The sequence below is a fragment of the Carassius auratus genome, chromosome 45 (assembly GCF_003368295.1).
Source record: "Carassius auratus strain Wakin chromosome 45, ASM336829v1, whole genome shotgun sequence".
Taxonomy (NCBI): domain Eukaryota; kingdom Metazoa; phylum Chordata; class Actinopteri; order Cypriniformes; family Cyprinidae; genus Carassius; species Carassius auratus.
In genome coordinates, this window is record NC_039287.1 from 18,593,016 (window position 1) to 18,610,972 (window position 17,957).

Below are 17,957 nucleotides of genomic sequence, written 5' to 3' on the forward strand. Positions count from 1 at the left end.
TATGAAGTTAAGACTATATTTTCAGGGATCATTTCTATAGTTTTTTTACTTGGAAATGTGTTTCGAAAGTGTTGTCCCAACCCACGATGATGAGCTGTAATGCTCCTTTCTGAGAGTGAATTGAGGATGGAACTGTGACTTTGATCACAAGTTCTGTCACCGATGAGCGTTCGTATTGCTCTTGGCAATATTGAAGAAAGGAGTATGATCTGAGTGGTTTTGATGTGATGTGGTTTTGGAGGATTTTTGAGAGAGGTGTATTTTCTATGGAGTCCATGTTGAATAAGTCAGATTTAGCTTTTTTGGGAAGACGTAGTAGAGTGTTCTGTTTGAAACATCAAATTAACAAAAAAAATCATGAACTGTGTTGTTCTTTCCACTTGGGTCGGCCAACTTACATTATGAAAGTGGTGACGAGAGAACAAACCTTTTTCCGCAATTTTGAATTTGCTGACTATGTTCTCAATGTCAAATGCAGAAATGGTAATTATGAGTTCATGACCTCAAAGTTGGATTATTGTTATGTTTTGTTGTGTTGGTTGTTCTACATGCTTAATAACAAAGTCCAGTTGGACCAAAATGCAGCAGCAAGAGTTCTCACTAGAACCAGGATTTATGACCATATCAGCCCGGTTCTGTCAACACAACACTGGCTCCCTATTAAAACAGTGTATAGATTTTAAAAGCATACTAATTAGTACTATAAAAGCTCTGAATTGGTTTTAGCACACCTCACGTACATGAGCAAACTCTTATTGTATTATAGTCCTCCACATTCCGCTGCACTCTCAAAACTTCTGGCTATTTGATAATACCTAGAATATCAAAATCAAACCGAGGGAGGCAGACCCTTTTCCTATTTAGCGCCCAAACTCTGGAATAATCTAACACTGTTCAGGAGGCAGGGCACACTCCTGTCATTTTAAATCTAGATCAAGGAACCATCTCTTTAAGATGGGCTTACACATAACATACACATTTCTGTCAGACAAATCCATTAAATGACTGTTAGGCTGCCAGTAAATAGGTAGACCGGAACTGGGAACACTTCCAATAACACACAATGTACTTGTTACATCATAAGAAGAATGGCATCTACGCTAATATTAGTCTGTTTCTTTCTTATTCCCAGGTTACCGTAGCCACCAGATCCAATACGTATCCAGCTCAGATGTGGATCAGCACCTAGAGACGACCTCTCCAGTTCTGAATTTCAGGGGGGACCAGGAAAACTAGATGAGCCCCAGAGACAGATCCCCAGTGAAGACCTTGTCTCCTAGATGGCCATTGGGACAAGACTACGGAACCAGATGACAATGTAACTTTGTTTTAGCATGGATCAACCTCCTGGGTCGTCTGGCCAGAGAAGAACTTGCCCACCGACTGAGCCTGGTTTCTCCCACAGCTTGGTCTCCATTCTGTCACCGATGGAGTTTTGGTTCCTTGCCGCTGCCGCCTCTCACTCGCTTAGCTGGGGAAACTTATTTCCAGCGATATCATCGACTTGATTTCCAAAGATACTATTTAAACCAAACTGAGCTGAACGAAGACATCGTGTAATTCAATGATGAACAGCCTTTAAACTGAAAACTGAATGTCTACTGTTGTCCTTTTTCATTGACACACTATTTTCCTATTTGGATACTGAGAAGCTGCTTTGACCAAATCTGTACTGTTAAAAGCGCTATATACAATGAGGTGACTTGACTGAACCAATTGCCTGGTAAAAGGGTTCGCTGTTTCGCAGAGCTCCAAAGGGCCACACTCTGTTGAAGTGTGCTGGTCAGAGTGGTTTAATTGCAACAAGAAATCAGCTCAAACTTTTCTTAAAACACCTTTTGCAAACCAGTGGTGAATGTTTTGTTAAAAGTGTAATCTATTGAATGCAATTAACAAATCGTACAATACCATTAATTATCAAGTCTCTGTATAATATATATTTCTAATCTATACAGAGCTTGATTCATGAGGCCAATAAGAGACTATTAATTACAACACCTTTTTGAATGTTCAAATATGTCATTGAAACGCGGACAAAATTAGTCAATTTATCCGAGATCAGGTAAAACCCATATGGACACTGGTTCATGTGTTTATAGAAATCAACTACGCAAACCATCAGAGAGGAGGCGGTGCTTCAGAATGGAATTCCGTTTGAGTTGAGATATGAAGTTAAGACTATATTTTCAGGGATCATTTCTATAGTTTTTTACTTGGAAATGTGTTTCAAAAGTGTTTGTCTCCCAACCCACGATGATGAGCTGTAATGCTCCTTTCTGAGAGTGAATTGAGGATGGAACTGTGACTTCGATCACAAGTTCTGTCACCGATGAGCGTTCGTATTGCTCTTGGCAATATTGAAGAAAGGAGTATGATCTGAGTGGTTTTGATGTGATTTGGTTTTGGAGGATTTTTAAAAGAGATGTATTCTGTATGGAGTCCATACTGAATAATTCAGATTTAGCTTTTTTGGGAAGATGTAGTAGAGTGTTCTGTTTGAAACATCAAATTTAACAAAACAAATCATGAACTGTGTTGTTCTTCCACTTGGGGTCGGCCAACTTAAATTATGAAAGTGGTGACGAGAGAACAAACTTTTTTCCGCAATTTTGAATTTGCTGACTATGTTCTCAATGTCAAATGCAGAAATGGTAATTATGAGTTCATGACCTCAAAGTTGGATTATTGTTATGTTTTGTTGTGTGGTTGTTCTACATGCTTAATAACAAAGTCCAGTTGGTCCAAAATGCAGCAGCAAGAGTTCTCCCTAGAACCAGGATTTATGACCATATCAGCCCGGTTCTGTCAACACAACACTGGCTCCCTATTAAAACAGTGTATAGATTTTAAAAGCCTACTAATTAGTACTTATAAAGCTCTGAATGGTTTAGCACCTCAGTACATGAGCAAATTCTTATTGTATTATAGTCCTCCACGTCCGCTGCACTCTCAAAACTCTGGCTATTTGATAATACCTAGAATATCAAAATCAACCGAGGGAGGCAGACCCTTTTGCTATTTAGCGCCCAAACTCTGGAATAATCTAACACTGTTCAGGAGGCAGACACACTCTGTCATTTTAAATCTAGATCAAGGAACCATCTCTTTAAGATGGCTTACACATAACATACACATTTCTGTCAGACAAATCCATTAAATGACTGTTAGGCTGCAGTAAATAGGTAGACCGGAACTGGGAACACTTCCAATAACACACAATGTACTTGTTACATCATAAGAAGAATTGCATCTACGCTAATATTAGTCTGTTTCTTTCTTATTCCCAGGTTACCGTAGCCACCAGATCCAGTACGTATCCAGCTCAGATTGTGGATCAGCACCTAGAGACGACCTCTCCAGTTCTGAATTTCAGGGGGGACCAGGAAAACTAGATGAGCCCCAGAGACAGATCCCCAGTGAAGACCTTGTCTCCTAGATGGCCATTGGGACAAGACTACGGAACCAGATGACAATCTAACTTTGTTGCAGCATGGATCAACCTCCTGGGTCGTCTGGCCAGAGAAGAACTGGCCCACCGACTGAGCCTGGTTTCTCCCACAGCTTGGTCTCCATTCTGTCACCGATGGAGTTTTGATTCCTTGCCGCTGCCGCCTCTCACTCGCATAGCTGGGAAACTTATTTCCAGCGATATCATCGACTTGATTTCACAGATACTATTTAAACTGAACTGAGCTGAACGAAGACATCGTGTAATTCAATGATGAACTGCCTTTAAACTGAAAACTGAATGTCTACTGTTGTCCTTTTTCATTGACACACTATTTTCCTATTTGGATACTGAGAAGCTGCTTTGACCAAATCTGTACTGTTAAAAGCGCTATATACAATGAGGTGACTTGACTGAACCCATTGCCTGGTAAAAGGGTTCGCTGTTTCGCAGAGCTCCAAAGGGCCACACTCTGTTGAAGTGTGCTGGTCAGAGTGGTTTAATTGCAACAAGAAATCAGCTCAAACTTTTCTTAAAACACCTTTTGCAAACCAGTGGTGAATGTTTTGTTAAAAGTGTAATCTATTGAATGCAATTGACAAATCGTACAATACCATTAATTATCAAGTGTCTGTATAATATATATTTCTAATATATACAGAGCTTGATTCATGAGGCCAATAAGAGACTATTAATTACAACACCTTTTTGAAAGTTCAAATATGTCATTGAAACGTGGACAAAATTGGTCAATTTATCCGAGATCAGGTAAAACCCATATGGACACTGGTTCATGTGTTTATAGAAATCAACTACGCAAACCATCAGAGAGGAGGCGGTGCTTCAGAATGGAATTCCGTTTGAGTTGAGCTATGAAGTTAAGACTATATTTTCAGGGATCATTTTTATAGTTTTTTTACTTGGAAATGTGTTTCCAAAGTGTCTCCCAACCCACGATGATGAGCTGTAATGCTCCTTTCTGAGAGTGAATTGAGGATGGAACTGTGACTTTGATCACAAGGTCTGTCACCGATGAGCATTCCTATTGCTCTTGGCAATATTGAAGAAAGGGGTATGATCTGAGTGGTTTTGATGTGATGTGGTTTTGGAGGATTTTTGAAAGAGGTGTATTTTCTATGGAATCCATGTTGAATAAGTCAGATTTAGCTTTTTTGGGAAGACGTAGTAGAGTGTTCTGTTTGAAACATCAAATTTAACAAAAAAAATCATGAACTGTGTTGTTCTTCCACTTGGGGTCGGCCAACTTACATTATGAAAGTGGTGACGAGAGAACAAACCTTTTTCCGCAATTTTGAATTTGCTGACTATGTTCTCAATGTCAAATGCAGAAATGGTAATTATGAGTTCATGACCTCAAAGTTGGATTATTGTTATGTTTTGTTGTGTGGTTGTTCTACATGCTTAATAACAAAGTCCAGTTGGACCAAAATGCAGCAGCAAGAGTTCTCACTAGAACCAGGATTTATGACCATATCAGCCCGGTTCTGTCAACACAACACTGGCTCCCTATTAAAACAGTGTATAGATTTTAAAAGCATACTAATTAGTACTTATAAAGCTCTGAATGGTTTAGCACACCTCAGTACATGAGCAAACTCTTATTGTATTATAGTCCTCCACATCCGCTGCACTCTCAAAACTCTGGCTATTTGATAATACCTAGAATATCAAAATCAACCGAGGGAGGCAGACCCTTTTCCTATTTAGCGCCCAAACTCTGGAATAATCTAACACTGTTCAGGAGGCAGGCACACTCTGTCATTTTAAATCTAGATCAAGGAACCATCTCTTTAAGATGGCTTACACATAACATACACATTTCTGTCAGACAAATCCATTAAATGACTGTTAGGCTGCAGTAAATAGGTAGACCGGAACTGGGAACACTTCCAATAACACACAATGTACTTGTTACATCATAAGAAGAATGGCATCTACGCTAATATTAGTCTGTTTCTTTCTTATTCCCAGGTTACCGTAGCCACCAGATCCAATACGTATCCAGCTCAGATTGTGGATCAGCACCTAGAGACGACCTCTCCAGTTCTGAATTTCAGGGGGGACCAGGAAAACTAGATGAGCCCCAGAGACAGATCCCCAGTGAAGACCTTGTCTCCTAGATGGCCATTGGGACAAGACTACGGAACCAGATGACAATGTAACTTTGTTTTAGCATGGATCAACCTCCTGGGTCGTCTGGCCAGAGAAGAACTTGCCCACCGACTGAGCCTGGTTTCTCCCACAGCTTGGTCTCCATTCTGTCACCGATGGAGTTTTGGTTCCTTGCCGCTGCCGCCTCTCACTCGCTTAGCTGGGGAAACTTATTTCCAGCGATATCATCGACTTGATTTCAAAGATACTATTTAAACCAAACTGAGCTGAACGAAGACATCGTGTAATTCAATGATGAACAGCCTTTAAACTGAAAACTGAATGTCTACTGTTGTCCTTTTTCATTGACACACTATTTTCCTATTTGGATACTGAGAAGCTGCTTTGACCAAATCTGTACTGTTAAAAGCGCTATATACAATGAGGTGACTTGACTGAACCAATTGCCTGGTAAAAGGGTTCGCTGTTTCGCAGAGCTCCAAAGGGCCACACTCTGTTGAAGTGTGCTGGTCAGAGTGGTTTAATTGCAACAAGAAATCAGCTCAAACTTTTCTTAAAACACCTTTTGCAATCCAGTGGTGAATGTTTTGTTAAAAGTGTAATCTATTGAATGCAATTAACAAATCGTACAATACCATTAATTATCAAGTCTCTGTATAATATATATTTCTAATCTATACAGAGCTTGATTCATGAGGCCAATAAGAGACTATTAATTACAACACCTTTTTGAATGTTCAAATATGTCATTGAAACGCGGACAAAATTAGTCAATTTATCCGAGATCAGGTAAAACCCATATGGACACTGGTTCATGTGTTTATAGAAATCAACTACGCAAACCATCAGAGAGGAGGCGGTGCTTCAGAATGGAATTCCGTTTGAGTTGAGATATGAAGTTAAGACTATATTTTCAGGGATCATTTCTATAGTTTTTTACTTGGAAATGTGTTTCAAAAGTGTTTGTCTCCCAACCCACGATGATGAGCTGTAATGCTCCTTTCTGAGAGTGAATTGAGGATGGAACTGTGACTTCGATCACAAGTTCTGTCACCGATGAGCGTTCGTATTGCTCTTGGCAATATTGAAGAAAGGAGTATGATCTGAGTGGTTTTGATGTGATTTGGTTTTGGAGGATTTTTAAAAGAGATGTATTCTGTATGGAGTCCATACTGAATAATTCAGATTTAGCTTTTTTGGGAAGATGTAGTAGAGTGTTCTGTTTGAAACATCAAATTTAACAAAACAAATCATGAACTGTGTTGTTCTTCCACTTGGGGTCGGCCAACTTAAATTATGAAAGTGGTGACGAGAGAACAAACTTTTTTCCGCAATTTTGAATTTGCTGACTATGTTCTCAATGTCAAATGCAGAAATGGTAATTATGAGTTCATGACCTCAAAGTTGGATTATTGTTATGTTTTGTTGTGTGGTTGTTCTACATGCTTAATAACAAAGTCCAGTTGGTCCAAAATGCAGCAGCAAGAGTTCTCACTAGAACCAGGATTTATGACCATATCAGCCCGGTTCTGTCAACACAACACTGGCTCCCTATTAAAACAGTGTATAGATTTTAAAAGCCTACTAATTAGTACTTATAAAGCTCTGAATGGTTTATCACCTCAGTACATGAGCAAACTCTTATTGTATTATAGTCCTCCACGTCCGCTGCACTCTCAAAACTCTGGCTATTTGATAATACCTAGAATATCAAAATCAACCGAGGGAGGCAGACCCTTTTCCTATTGAGCCCCAGAGACAGATCCCCAGTGAAGACCTTGTCTCCTAGATGGCCATTGGGACAAGACTACGGAACCAGATGACAATCTAACTTTGTTGCAGCATGGATCAACCTCCTGGGTCGTCTGGCCAGAGAAGAACTGGCCCACCGACTGAGCCTGGTTTCTCCCACAGCTTGGTCTCCATTCTGTCACCGATGGAGTTTTGGTTCCTTGCCGCTGCCGCCTCTCACTCGCTTAGCTGGGGAAACTTATTTCCAGCGATATCATCGACTTGATTTCACAGATACTATTTAAACCGAACTGAGCTGAACGAAGACATCGTGTAATTCAATGATGAACTGCCTGTAAAACTGAAAACTGAATCAGAATCAGAATGAGCTTTATTGCCAGGTATGTTTACACATACGAGGAATTTGTTTTCGTGACAGAAGCTCCACAGTACAACAGAATGACAGCGACAGAACATAAAACACATACTAAAAGAATAAAAAATACAAATAAGTAGATAGTGAATGACAATATACAAATTGACAATTGTAGGCAGGTATATAACAAAATGCAGTTATGTATGTACATGTGTATTATGTGCAAAATTTAAGTGTATACTAAGTATGTGTGTTAGATAAATAAGTGTATGTGCATATAAATATAAAGTGTAGTGTGTTCGCAGTTATTATCAGCTGTTCATAAGATGGATTGCCTGGGGGAAGAAACTGGTCCTGTGTCTGGTCTTTCTGGTGCTCAGTGCTCTGTAGCATCGACCAGATGGCAACAGTTCAAAGAGGGAGTGTGCTGGATGTGAGGGTTCCAGAGTGATTTTGACAGCGCTTTTTCTCACTCTGGATAAGTACAGTTCTTGAATAGAAGGGAGGGTTGTACCGATGATTCGCTCAGCAGTCCGGACTACCCTCTGTAGTCTTCTGAGGTCAGATTTAGAAGCTGAGCTGAACCAGACAGTTACTGAAGTGCAGAGGATGGATTCGATGATGGTGGAGTAGAACTGTTTCAGCAGCTCCTGTGGCAGGTTAAACTTCCTCAGCTGGCGAAGGAAGTACAACCTCTGCTGGGCCTTTTTCACAATGGAGTCAATGCGAATGTCCCACTTCAGGTCCAGAGAGATAGTGGTGCCCAGGAACCTGAATGACTCCACTGCAGTCACAGTGCTGTTCATGATGGTGAGTGGGGGGAGTGCAGGGGGGTTTCTCCTGAAGTCCACGATCATCTCCACTGTTTTGAGTGTGTTAAGCTCCAGGTTGTTGAGAGTGCACCAGACAGCCAGCTCTTTTACCTCCTGTCTGTAAGCAGACTCCTGAATGAGGCCGATGAGTGTGGTGTCGTCTGCAAACTTCAGGAGCTTGACAGAGGGGTCCTTAGACGTGCAATCATTAGTGTACAGGGAGAAGAGCAGTGGGGAGAGGATACAGCCCTGGGGAGCTCCGGTGCTGATTATACGGGTGCATGATGTGTATTTTCCCAACCTCACTAGCTGCTGCCTGTCTGTCAGGAAGCTGTTGATCCACTGACAGATGGAGGTGGGCACGGAGAGCTGATTTAGTTTGGGCAGGAGGAGGTTTGGGATGATCATGTTGAAGGCCGAGCTGAAGTCCACAAACAGGATCCTCACATAAGTCCCCGGTCTGTCTAGGTGTTGCAGAACATAATGCAGTCCGATGTTTACTGCATCGTCCACAGACCTGTTTGCTCTGTAGGCAAACTGAAGAGGATCCAGCAAGGGCCCAGTGATTTCCTTCAGGTGGGCCAGCACCAGTTTCTCAAATGACTTCATGACTACAGACATTAGAGCCACAGGCCTGTAGTCATTTAGTCCTGTAATTTTGGTTTTCTTAAGGATGGGGATGATGGTGGAGCGCTTGAAGCATGAAGGGACTTCGCACAGCTCCAGTGATCTGTTGAAAATCCGTGTGAAGATGGGGGCCAGCTGGTCAGCACAGGATTTTAGACAGGCTGGTGTAACACAATCTGGGCCCGGTGCTTTTTTCCTTTTCTGCTTCCAGAAGACCTGGCGCACCGCATCCTCGCTGATCTGAACTGCAGGTGTGGGGGAGAGGGGGGATGCAGGAGGTGTGAATGGTGAGAGTGCTTGATTGGAGAGGTGTTCAGGATGGGTTGCAGGAGCTGTTAATGGTGTGAACGTTTGTTTGGAGAGGCATTCAGGGCTGGATGCAGGAGTTGTGAATGGTGTGAATGGTTGTGTGGGGAGGCGTTCAGGGCAGGTGATGGGTGTTCTTTCAAACCTTCAGTAAAACTCGTTCAGATCGTCTGCCAGTCGTTGATTCTCTACAGTGCTGGGGGGTGGTGTCTTGTAATTGGTGATCTTCTTTAGACTTTTCCACACTGATGCTGAGTCGATGGAAGTGAACTGAGTCCTTATTTTTTCAGAATAGTTCCTCTTTGCCACTTTGATCTCTTTTTCCAGTGTGTATTTAGCCTGTTTATACAAGACATTGTCCCCCTTCACGCAAGCATCTTCTTTGGCCTGACGGAGCTGTCTGAGTTTTGCAGTGAACCACGGTTTGTCATTATTGTAAATTAGTTGAGTCTTTGTACGAATACATATATCCTCACAGAAACTGATATATGATGTTACGGTCTCTGTGAGTTCATCCAGATCGGTGGCAGCAGCTTCAAAAACACTCCAATCAGTGAGGTCAAAACAAGAATGTAAATCCTGCTCTGCTTCATTAGTCCATCTTTTTACAGTCCTTAAAAGAGTGTTCTGTTTGAAACATGAAATTTAGAAAAACAAGTCACGAATGGTGTTGTTCTACCACTTGGGGTCGGCCGACTTACATTATGAAAGTGTCGACGAGAGAACAAACTTTTTTCCGGAATTTTGAATTTGCTGACTATGTTCTCAATGTCTAATGCAGAAATTGTAATTATGAGTTCATGACCTCAAAGTTAGATTATTGTTATGTTTTGTTGTGTGGTTGTTCTACATGCTTAATACCAAAGTCCAGCTGGTCCAAAATGCAGCAGCAAGAGTTCTCACTAGAACCAGGATTTATGACCATATCAACCCGGTTCTGTCAACACAACACTGGCTCCCTATTAAAACAGTGTATAGATTTTAAAATGCTACTAATTAGTACTTATAAAGCTCTGAATGGTTTAGCACCTCAGTACATGAGCAAACTCTTATTGTATTATAGTCCTCCACAGGGGAATCATTGTTTAGAGGTATAACCAATACCTCTCAAGATTTCAAGAGGTCTGATAAAGTCTCAACAAGGTCCAACCAAAACTGTACTGTCCTTCTGGTGGCTCCATGCACTTTAGCTGTGGTACACTCCAAAAGAGCAATGTCCAGCAGATAGGACATCCAAGTAGACGTAGCTGGGATAGATGGCTCAAACCAAAGTTTCAGGATAACCTTTTTGTCAGCAGTGAGGGCAGCAGACAAAATCCTCATCTGATTGACAGACAGTGATAGCGAGGAATCATCCAACAAAAGAAAAAGCACTGGATCCTTTTGAATCTGAGTCTTAAGAAGATCAGTCAACATGTCCTGCACCGAGGACCAAAACATCTCAATTCTTTGTTCAGTCCCAGAACTTATGCATATATGTACCTTGACTTGCACTACTGCATAGGTGACAGAAGGGGTCAGGCTTTCTTTTTATTTTATATAAATGATTTGTTTTATATAAAGCCTAGAATTCAAAGGTACAGCACGCACATCCTAAACCTTAAAACTGGGTGCTGGGCAGACAAGTAGTTGCAAAGGTAAACAATGAGTCCGCACTCCAGAAAATGCTCCTTAGCAATTTGGTGAGCAATCATTAAAATTGCTAAGGAGCATTTTCTGGTGTGCAGACTCATTGTTTACCTTTTATATAAAGCCTCTCACTCGCTTCGTTGGTGACACTTCATTTACAGTGCCATTCGTTGACTTGGTCTTTAATCTAGATTTAAAATGACAGAGTGTGTCTGCCTCCTGAACAGTGTTAGATTATTCCAGAGTTTGGGCGCTACCCTTACGAAAAAGAAGTTTATTCAAGTGTGCTATTAGTATACTTCTTTTAAATAAAAATAGGAAAGTATACTTTAAGTTTACTTTTTATGTACTTCTCAAAAATGCTCGTTATGTACTTCTCAGAAATATACTTAAAATTACGTTTAAGTATACTTGACTTATACTTACAAAAAGTCTAAATATATTTGATCTATACTCCTAGAATCTGTGTTTTCATTGTTTTATGGTAGAGGGTGCTAGTATGCATCTTCTGTTCAAAATTTTCAAAAATACACAAGTGAAGAAGAAAAAGAAACACCACCCAGCAGGCACAGTACATCATTGTGACGTCAGGAAGACGTTGGACTCCAACTAATCCAACATCAGTCAGTAGTAAATATATTAGTTGAAAATTAAAGTCGGGTTGACGTCTAAACCCAACTTTGTGTGACATCAAACTCCAACAACAGACAGATGTTGAATTTTGGTTGAAATAAGCACCACACTGCAACAATGGGTGAAATGTATGGCAGCACATTAAATATCTCAAGATCTCAGCAGAGGAGGATTAAACAACTCCACAAACAGCATTACCAGCTTCACTTATTACTAACCAGACTGACTTTATTTCTGTTAGACATCTACAAAAGCTCCTATTGAAAATTAACAGGGGTTTAACTCTAATGTGTTTAATTTCCATAACATATAACAGTTAAACACCATAACAGTGATTAGTGTTTCCATTAGTTGAGCTCTTAACATTTATTATATGTTTTGGCTATTGTGGCTGCTGTGACAGTATGTTTGTCGAGCACATTTGCAGCATCAAAGAAAGCTAAAGTGACATGAGATCAAGTGATGGCTGTTACCTGTTAATGGTTTTATAATCATCATGAAATAACCTGATTTGCTGATGTTTTTTAATCTAACAATTATGTTGTTCCATTAGTACATTCATAGTACAAACCCTGCATTTCTGCCACATGAGATCCAGCGGTATTATAACAATCAGTTAAAATCTTTTAACAAACTTGACCTCAAAAAACTTAACCTACGCTGACACACACAGACATCGAAAATCAGCGTATGAATATCAACAATGGTGACATGCTTCATGCAGCAATGCATGCTGGGAGCCATGTGTTTTATACTATGGTGGCTCCCAGCATGCATTGCTGCATGGAGCGTGTCACCATTGTTGAGATTCACATACTGATTATTGATGATTATCTATGTGTCTTGAAAGCTTTTTCTCCCAAAATGTATTTAAAAATAAAATTTCAGAATGTCTGATCAGAGGGAAGAAAGTATTGTCTCTTGAATATTGTTCGTTAATAATAAATAACCCCTTTGGGTCAATGACGATAAAAAATATTTTCTCAATCATTTTTCTTAATGATGATGAAAACTATACCACCTTATCTTTGTTTATGGCTCCTTTTATAACACTATTACAGGAACCACAAACTCCCTAAGCCACAAGTCAAACTACCCAACTAAAGCAAACACTGATCACAATAATGGTGACCAAACATTTTCAAATAAAACATCAACATCTAACCCTCTGTTAATTCTCAAAAATAACTTCTGTAGACATCTGACAGAAATAAAGTAAAACTGGTTAGTAATAAGTGAAGCTGGTAATATGTGTACTGCCATGCATTTCACCGTTTTTTTGTGTTTTTTTTGGGGGGGGGGGGTTATTCCAGCCAAAATTCAGCATCTGCCCAACATTGGAGCTTGACGTCAAACAGTCGTTGGATTTAGACGTCAACCCGATTTTCATTTTCAACCAAAATCCAATGTCTAACCGCTATTATTATGTTTGAGATATCAATCACTGGTCGATGACCATAATGTTTGTATAAACTGTAGGTAACAACTGGTAAAATGTACATGTAGGTCATAAAAACCAAAATAATACCTACCCTTAAATATTTTCTTCTCAGCCATGTCATCAATTGCTCTTGAGCGAAATCTCCTCATCCGTTGTCTGATTGGAATTTTGCAAGTATTTCTGTGTAGTTAAAGTGTGCGTAGCCTGCATCTACACAGCAAAATCTCCAGTGTTAATTTAACACTCTTGAGTGTGGACTCATATAAACACTAAAGCAGTGTTAAAAGTAACACTGAAGCAGAGTTGAAGTTAATGAGATAATTAAGAAGTTAATTGAATTATGATTGACCATTATTGAAGACACCTGATGTTAACAAGCAGAACCACCACCCGAGAAAATCACAATTTGTGTGTCCCCATTGTAGTGGTCAGTGTTTGCTTTAGTTGGGATCTTGACCCTTCAGTTATTAACTTTAGATTTTATGTGGCTGTGGTGACTGAATTATATCATACAGACAGACCACAGCAAAGGCAATCATGTGTGCCATTGATTGTGATTTGAGCTATTTGTTATAGAGTGATCTGAATGCCTGAGTTTAAGTTTCTTTCCTGTATACATAAATTAAGTGAAAAAGAAAAGTAAGCAACCCAGCATTTTTGCCATAACATGACATGTTTTTAATAGTTAGTTCTACATAAAAAAAAAAAAAAAGAGATCTTTTGTTTAGACACACAGACATCAGGAATCAGCGTGAGCATCACAACAACGGTGACCATCAAAAAAGCATGTTATAGCCAATAAAAACTCATCCATGGCTCCCATCATGCATTGCGGCATAAATATATTATGAGCTGAACTGTCTTTTTAACTTTTTATTCTAACTATATTTTATTTTTGCTGTTTTTATGTTCATTTTTAGTATCTAGTTTTGTGATGTTCAGAGTTGGTGTGTTTATCTGAATATGCTGTTTGTCACCATTGTTGAGATTCATACACTGATTATTGTTTTCTGTGTGTGCCTAAAATTAAACCTCTTTAATAAAAAAAAAAAATCTGAATCACTTGCAAGAGATACCTACAAACTGTATAGAAAATGCAGACTTTTTCATTGAGGAATCAAAGCTGTGACAATCGATAACAGAAGTTTTACTTTGAGAAAACACTGTAAATGAGTTCAGTGACTCATGTCAAACAACAATTACATTAAAACATAATCATCAACACGCAATGGTTTTTGCTCTTGGTTTGACAAACAAACTTTAAAAGTAAAAAGTCACAAGCCAAGATCCCAGCTAAATCAAACACTGACCGCTACAATGGTGACACAAATTGTGATTTTCTCGGGTGGTGATTCTGCTTGTTAACATCAGGTGTCTTCAATAATGCCCAGTCATAACTCAATTAACTTCTTAATTATCTCATTAACTTCAACTCTGCTTCAGTGTTACTTTTAACACTGCTTCAGTGTTTATATGAGTCCACACTCAGAGTGTTAAATTAACACTGGGGATTTTGCTGTGTATCAACTTTTGTTTTGTAACTTACCCACATTAAAGTGTTTAAAAAAGAATGCATGAAGCTAGAATGAAATGTTTTTGTTTACAAGCAGATACAGTGTTCTTTCTTTGTATGTTTTGCATGCTCAGATATTCATGTAACAAAATTTATACAAATTCAAACCTGAATAGGGACATAGTAGTCTTAAAGTATGATATAAATTTCACTTAAAGAAAACTTATGAGTTTACTTGCAGTATACGTGTACAAAGTATTTAATTAGTAAACTATCAGCAAATCAATTTCACTTTTATTATAATTGCAGTACAAACTACAAACATAGAGGTAAACTAGTTGTGTACTCAAAGTTTGCTACTGTTATACTTAAAGTATATTTAAAAGTATATTTTATATACTAGAAAGTGGGCCGATTTAGTCCCAAGGAGTATTGAAACAGTACACTTACAAGTATACTACTAGAACACTAGAACACTTTGTATACTTGCTACATAAAGTACACTTATAAGTATACTTGTACGTTACTTAAGTAAACTTAATAAAATAAACTTGAAGTATACTACTTTTTGCTAAGGGTAAATAGGAAAAGGGTATGCCTCCCTCGGTTGATTTTGATATTCTAGGTATTATCAAATAGCCAGAGTTTTGAGAGTGCAGCGGACGTGGAGGACTATAATAAGAGCAGTGTTGGGCAGTAGCGTCGCTACAAGCAGCGAAGCTACTAGTTTCACTACATTTCTCAGTAGCTTGGTCGTAGCTTCGCTACTTTCTGAATCAAATAGCTTTTCAGTAGCGAAACTCTTTTTTTTTACCAAGTAGCGCGGTAGCTTCCACACAAGCTACATTTTCACAAGCATTTCTAAAGCTCAAACTCAGATCGGGAAATACAACTGCTAAGATCGTTGATCCTGGATCCTTCATCCTGTTCGTGTTTACGGTAGATAGCAACCAACCATCTTTATGATGCATTACCGCCACCTTCTGCTCCGGATGGTACCACTCCTTGGCCAGTCACGCAAAAAAATTGTTTGATGAAATGATGGCATCGGATGAGGTCGGAGAACAGTTAATCCCGAGGAGTGAGTCGCCGTGGCTGTACCTCGACAAGTACATGACACTGACTGAGATAGCAGAGAGAAAATATGTTTTCAGATGCTGCTTGTAAAAATTATCAGGGTCCCCCTTACGAAAGGAAAACATATTTACCAATATATTTCTTAAAATATATTGTGATATATTGTAATATATTATTTTCCTTTTTATTTCTAATATTTTATATATTTGAATACATTTAATAATATATTGATGACACATATATTATATAATATATTGCAAAATATACAAATTATTGCCGCTTTCAATATATTGCAATATATTGGAAAAAATTAATATATATAAGAATATATGCCTAATATATTACATGATATTTTCCAATATACTGCAATATATTTTTGTTTCATAAGGGCCAGCCTGGCCATTTTTTTTGTACTGTTTGGAGGTCTTGCATTTTGTTCTGCAAACTCCTACAGTATATTAAGCATGCCCATGCAACAGGTGCATACACTTACTTGTGCGCACATTGTTAATTACATGTATTTTGATTGTTTTTGTTGCCAAATTGATAAGGAACACAAAAAACTATTAAACTAAACAATTACACCTGCCTATCTGTTTGACTGACAGTTTTAAGCACTGAGATAGCATTGACTTCTAATAAAACGTGTTCAACATAAAAATGTAATTTTAAAAGTAGCTTAGATGTAGCAAGCTACTGTTGATGTAGCTTAGCTTGCTACATTTCCCAGGGGGTAGCTTCAGTGTAGTGAAGCTTCATTTACTGTAGAGTAACTGGTAGTTTAGCTCACTACATTTTCCAAGTAGCTTGCCCAACACTGAATAAGAGTTTGCTCATGTACTGAGGTGCTAAACCATTCAGAGCTTTATAAGTACTAATAAATTTATAGTGTTTAATAAAGAGTCAGTACTGTGTTGACAAAACCAGGCTGATATGATCATGAATCCTGGTTCTAGTGAAAACTCTTGTAGCTGCATTTTTGACCAACTGGATTTAGTTTTTTAGTCCAAAACCAAATCACATCAACACCACTCAGATCATACTTCTTACATGAATATTGCCAAAAGCAATATAAACACTCATCAATGACAGAACTTGTGATCAAAATCATAGTTCCGGTCTCAACTCACTCTTAGAAAGTATGATTACAGCTCTTCATCATGGGTTGAGAGACAATCACTTTCAAAACACAGTTCAAAATAAATAATTATAGAAATGATCCCTGAAAATATAGTCTTAACTTACTGCAATGTAATATAATGGCTAGTATGTCAACCACTATTGAAAATATATTAGAATGTGTTACTGTTGAGATTCGTATGGAAAAACAAAAGAATATAATTGTTTGCTGTATATATATAGAACACCTGGTTCATTATTGGATATTTTTAATGGGTTTATAGGGAACATGTTCAATTCAAATGGAAATAAGACAAATATTGTCTGTGGTGACTTTAATGTTGACCTGCTTAATCCAGGTGGACATAAGAAGACCACAGAATTTATTAATGCTTTTTATAATAGTACATTATTCCCAGTAATAGCAAAGCCAACAAGAATAACAACAGTATCAGCAACATTAATTGATAATATATTTTCAAATGATATTGGTAAAATTGATGGAGGTATTCTAATGACTGATATTAGTGACCACCTGCCTGTCTTTGCATGTTTCCAAAATGTGTTTAAACCACCATTAGGTCCAACTATATATTCAAGAACAGTGAGACATAGAACATCTGAAGCAATTGAAACACTGCAAATGGAATTAAATAAGTGTAACTGGGATGAGATTTATAGTTATGAAAATCCAAATGAGGCTTATGGTATTTTTTTGGAGAGATTACTAGAAATTTATAATAAATGCTGTCCAATTAAAACGATAACATACAAATGCAATATGCAGAAACCGTGGTTTACTAAAGGAAATATAAAGTCCTGCAAGAAGAAAAATTTATTATACAGGAAATTTATACATTCCAGAACTCAAGATGCTGAAAGCAAATATAAAACGTATAAGAATAAACTAGTGAATATAATTAGAAATAATAAGAAAGATTACTACACAAAATTGCTGACACAACATAGACAAAACATTCAGGGAACATGGAAGGTACTTAACAATTTAATACATAAAAAACACAGCAATATGGATAGTGTTAATTACTTTAATAAAGACAACGATACAATATGTCATACAGAGGAAATAGTTAAAGAGTTTAATGATTATT

The 17,957-nt window shown here is 38.3% G+C and overlaps 5 non-coding genes across 5 annotated transcripts; 4 read left to right on the forward strand and 1 right to left on the reverse strand.

Annotated features, from left to right (window-relative positions):
* Window positions 1–9: 9 nt before the first annotated feature.
* LOC113063518 (small nucleolar RNA U3) lies at window positions 10–218 on the forward strand. Its single transcript, XR_003278704.1, has one exon. It is a non-coding gene; the product is annotated as a small nucleolar RNA U3 (small nucleolar RNA).
* Window positions 219–2,174: 1,956 nt separating this feature from the next.
* On the forward strand, window positions 2,175–2,385 carry LOC113063514 (small nucleolar RNA U3). The gene has a single exon (XR_003278700.1). It is a non-coding gene; the product is annotated as a small nucleolar RNA U3 (small nucleolar RNA).
* Window positions 2,386–4,328: 1,943 nt separating this feature from the next.
* On the forward strand, window positions 4,329–4,536 carry LOC113063522 (small nucleolar RNA U3). Its single transcript, XR_003278708.1, has one exon. It is a non-coding gene; the product is annotated as a small nucleolar RNA U3 (small nucleolar RNA).
* Window positions 4,537–6,482: 1,946 nt separating this feature from the next.
* LOC113063515 (small nucleolar RNA U3) lies at window positions 6,483–6,693 on the forward strand. Its single transcript, XR_003278701.1, has one exon. It is a non-coding gene; the product is annotated as a small nucleolar RNA U3 (small nucleolar RNA).
* A 10,060-nt stretch (window positions 6,694–16,753) lies between these two features.
* Window positions 16,754–16,964, reverse strand: LOC113063524 (small nucleolar RNA U3). The gene has a single exon (XR_003278710.1). It is a non-coding gene; the product is annotated as a small nucleolar RNA U3 (small nucleolar RNA).
* Between the last annotated feature and the right edge of the window lie 993 nt (window positions 16,965–17,957).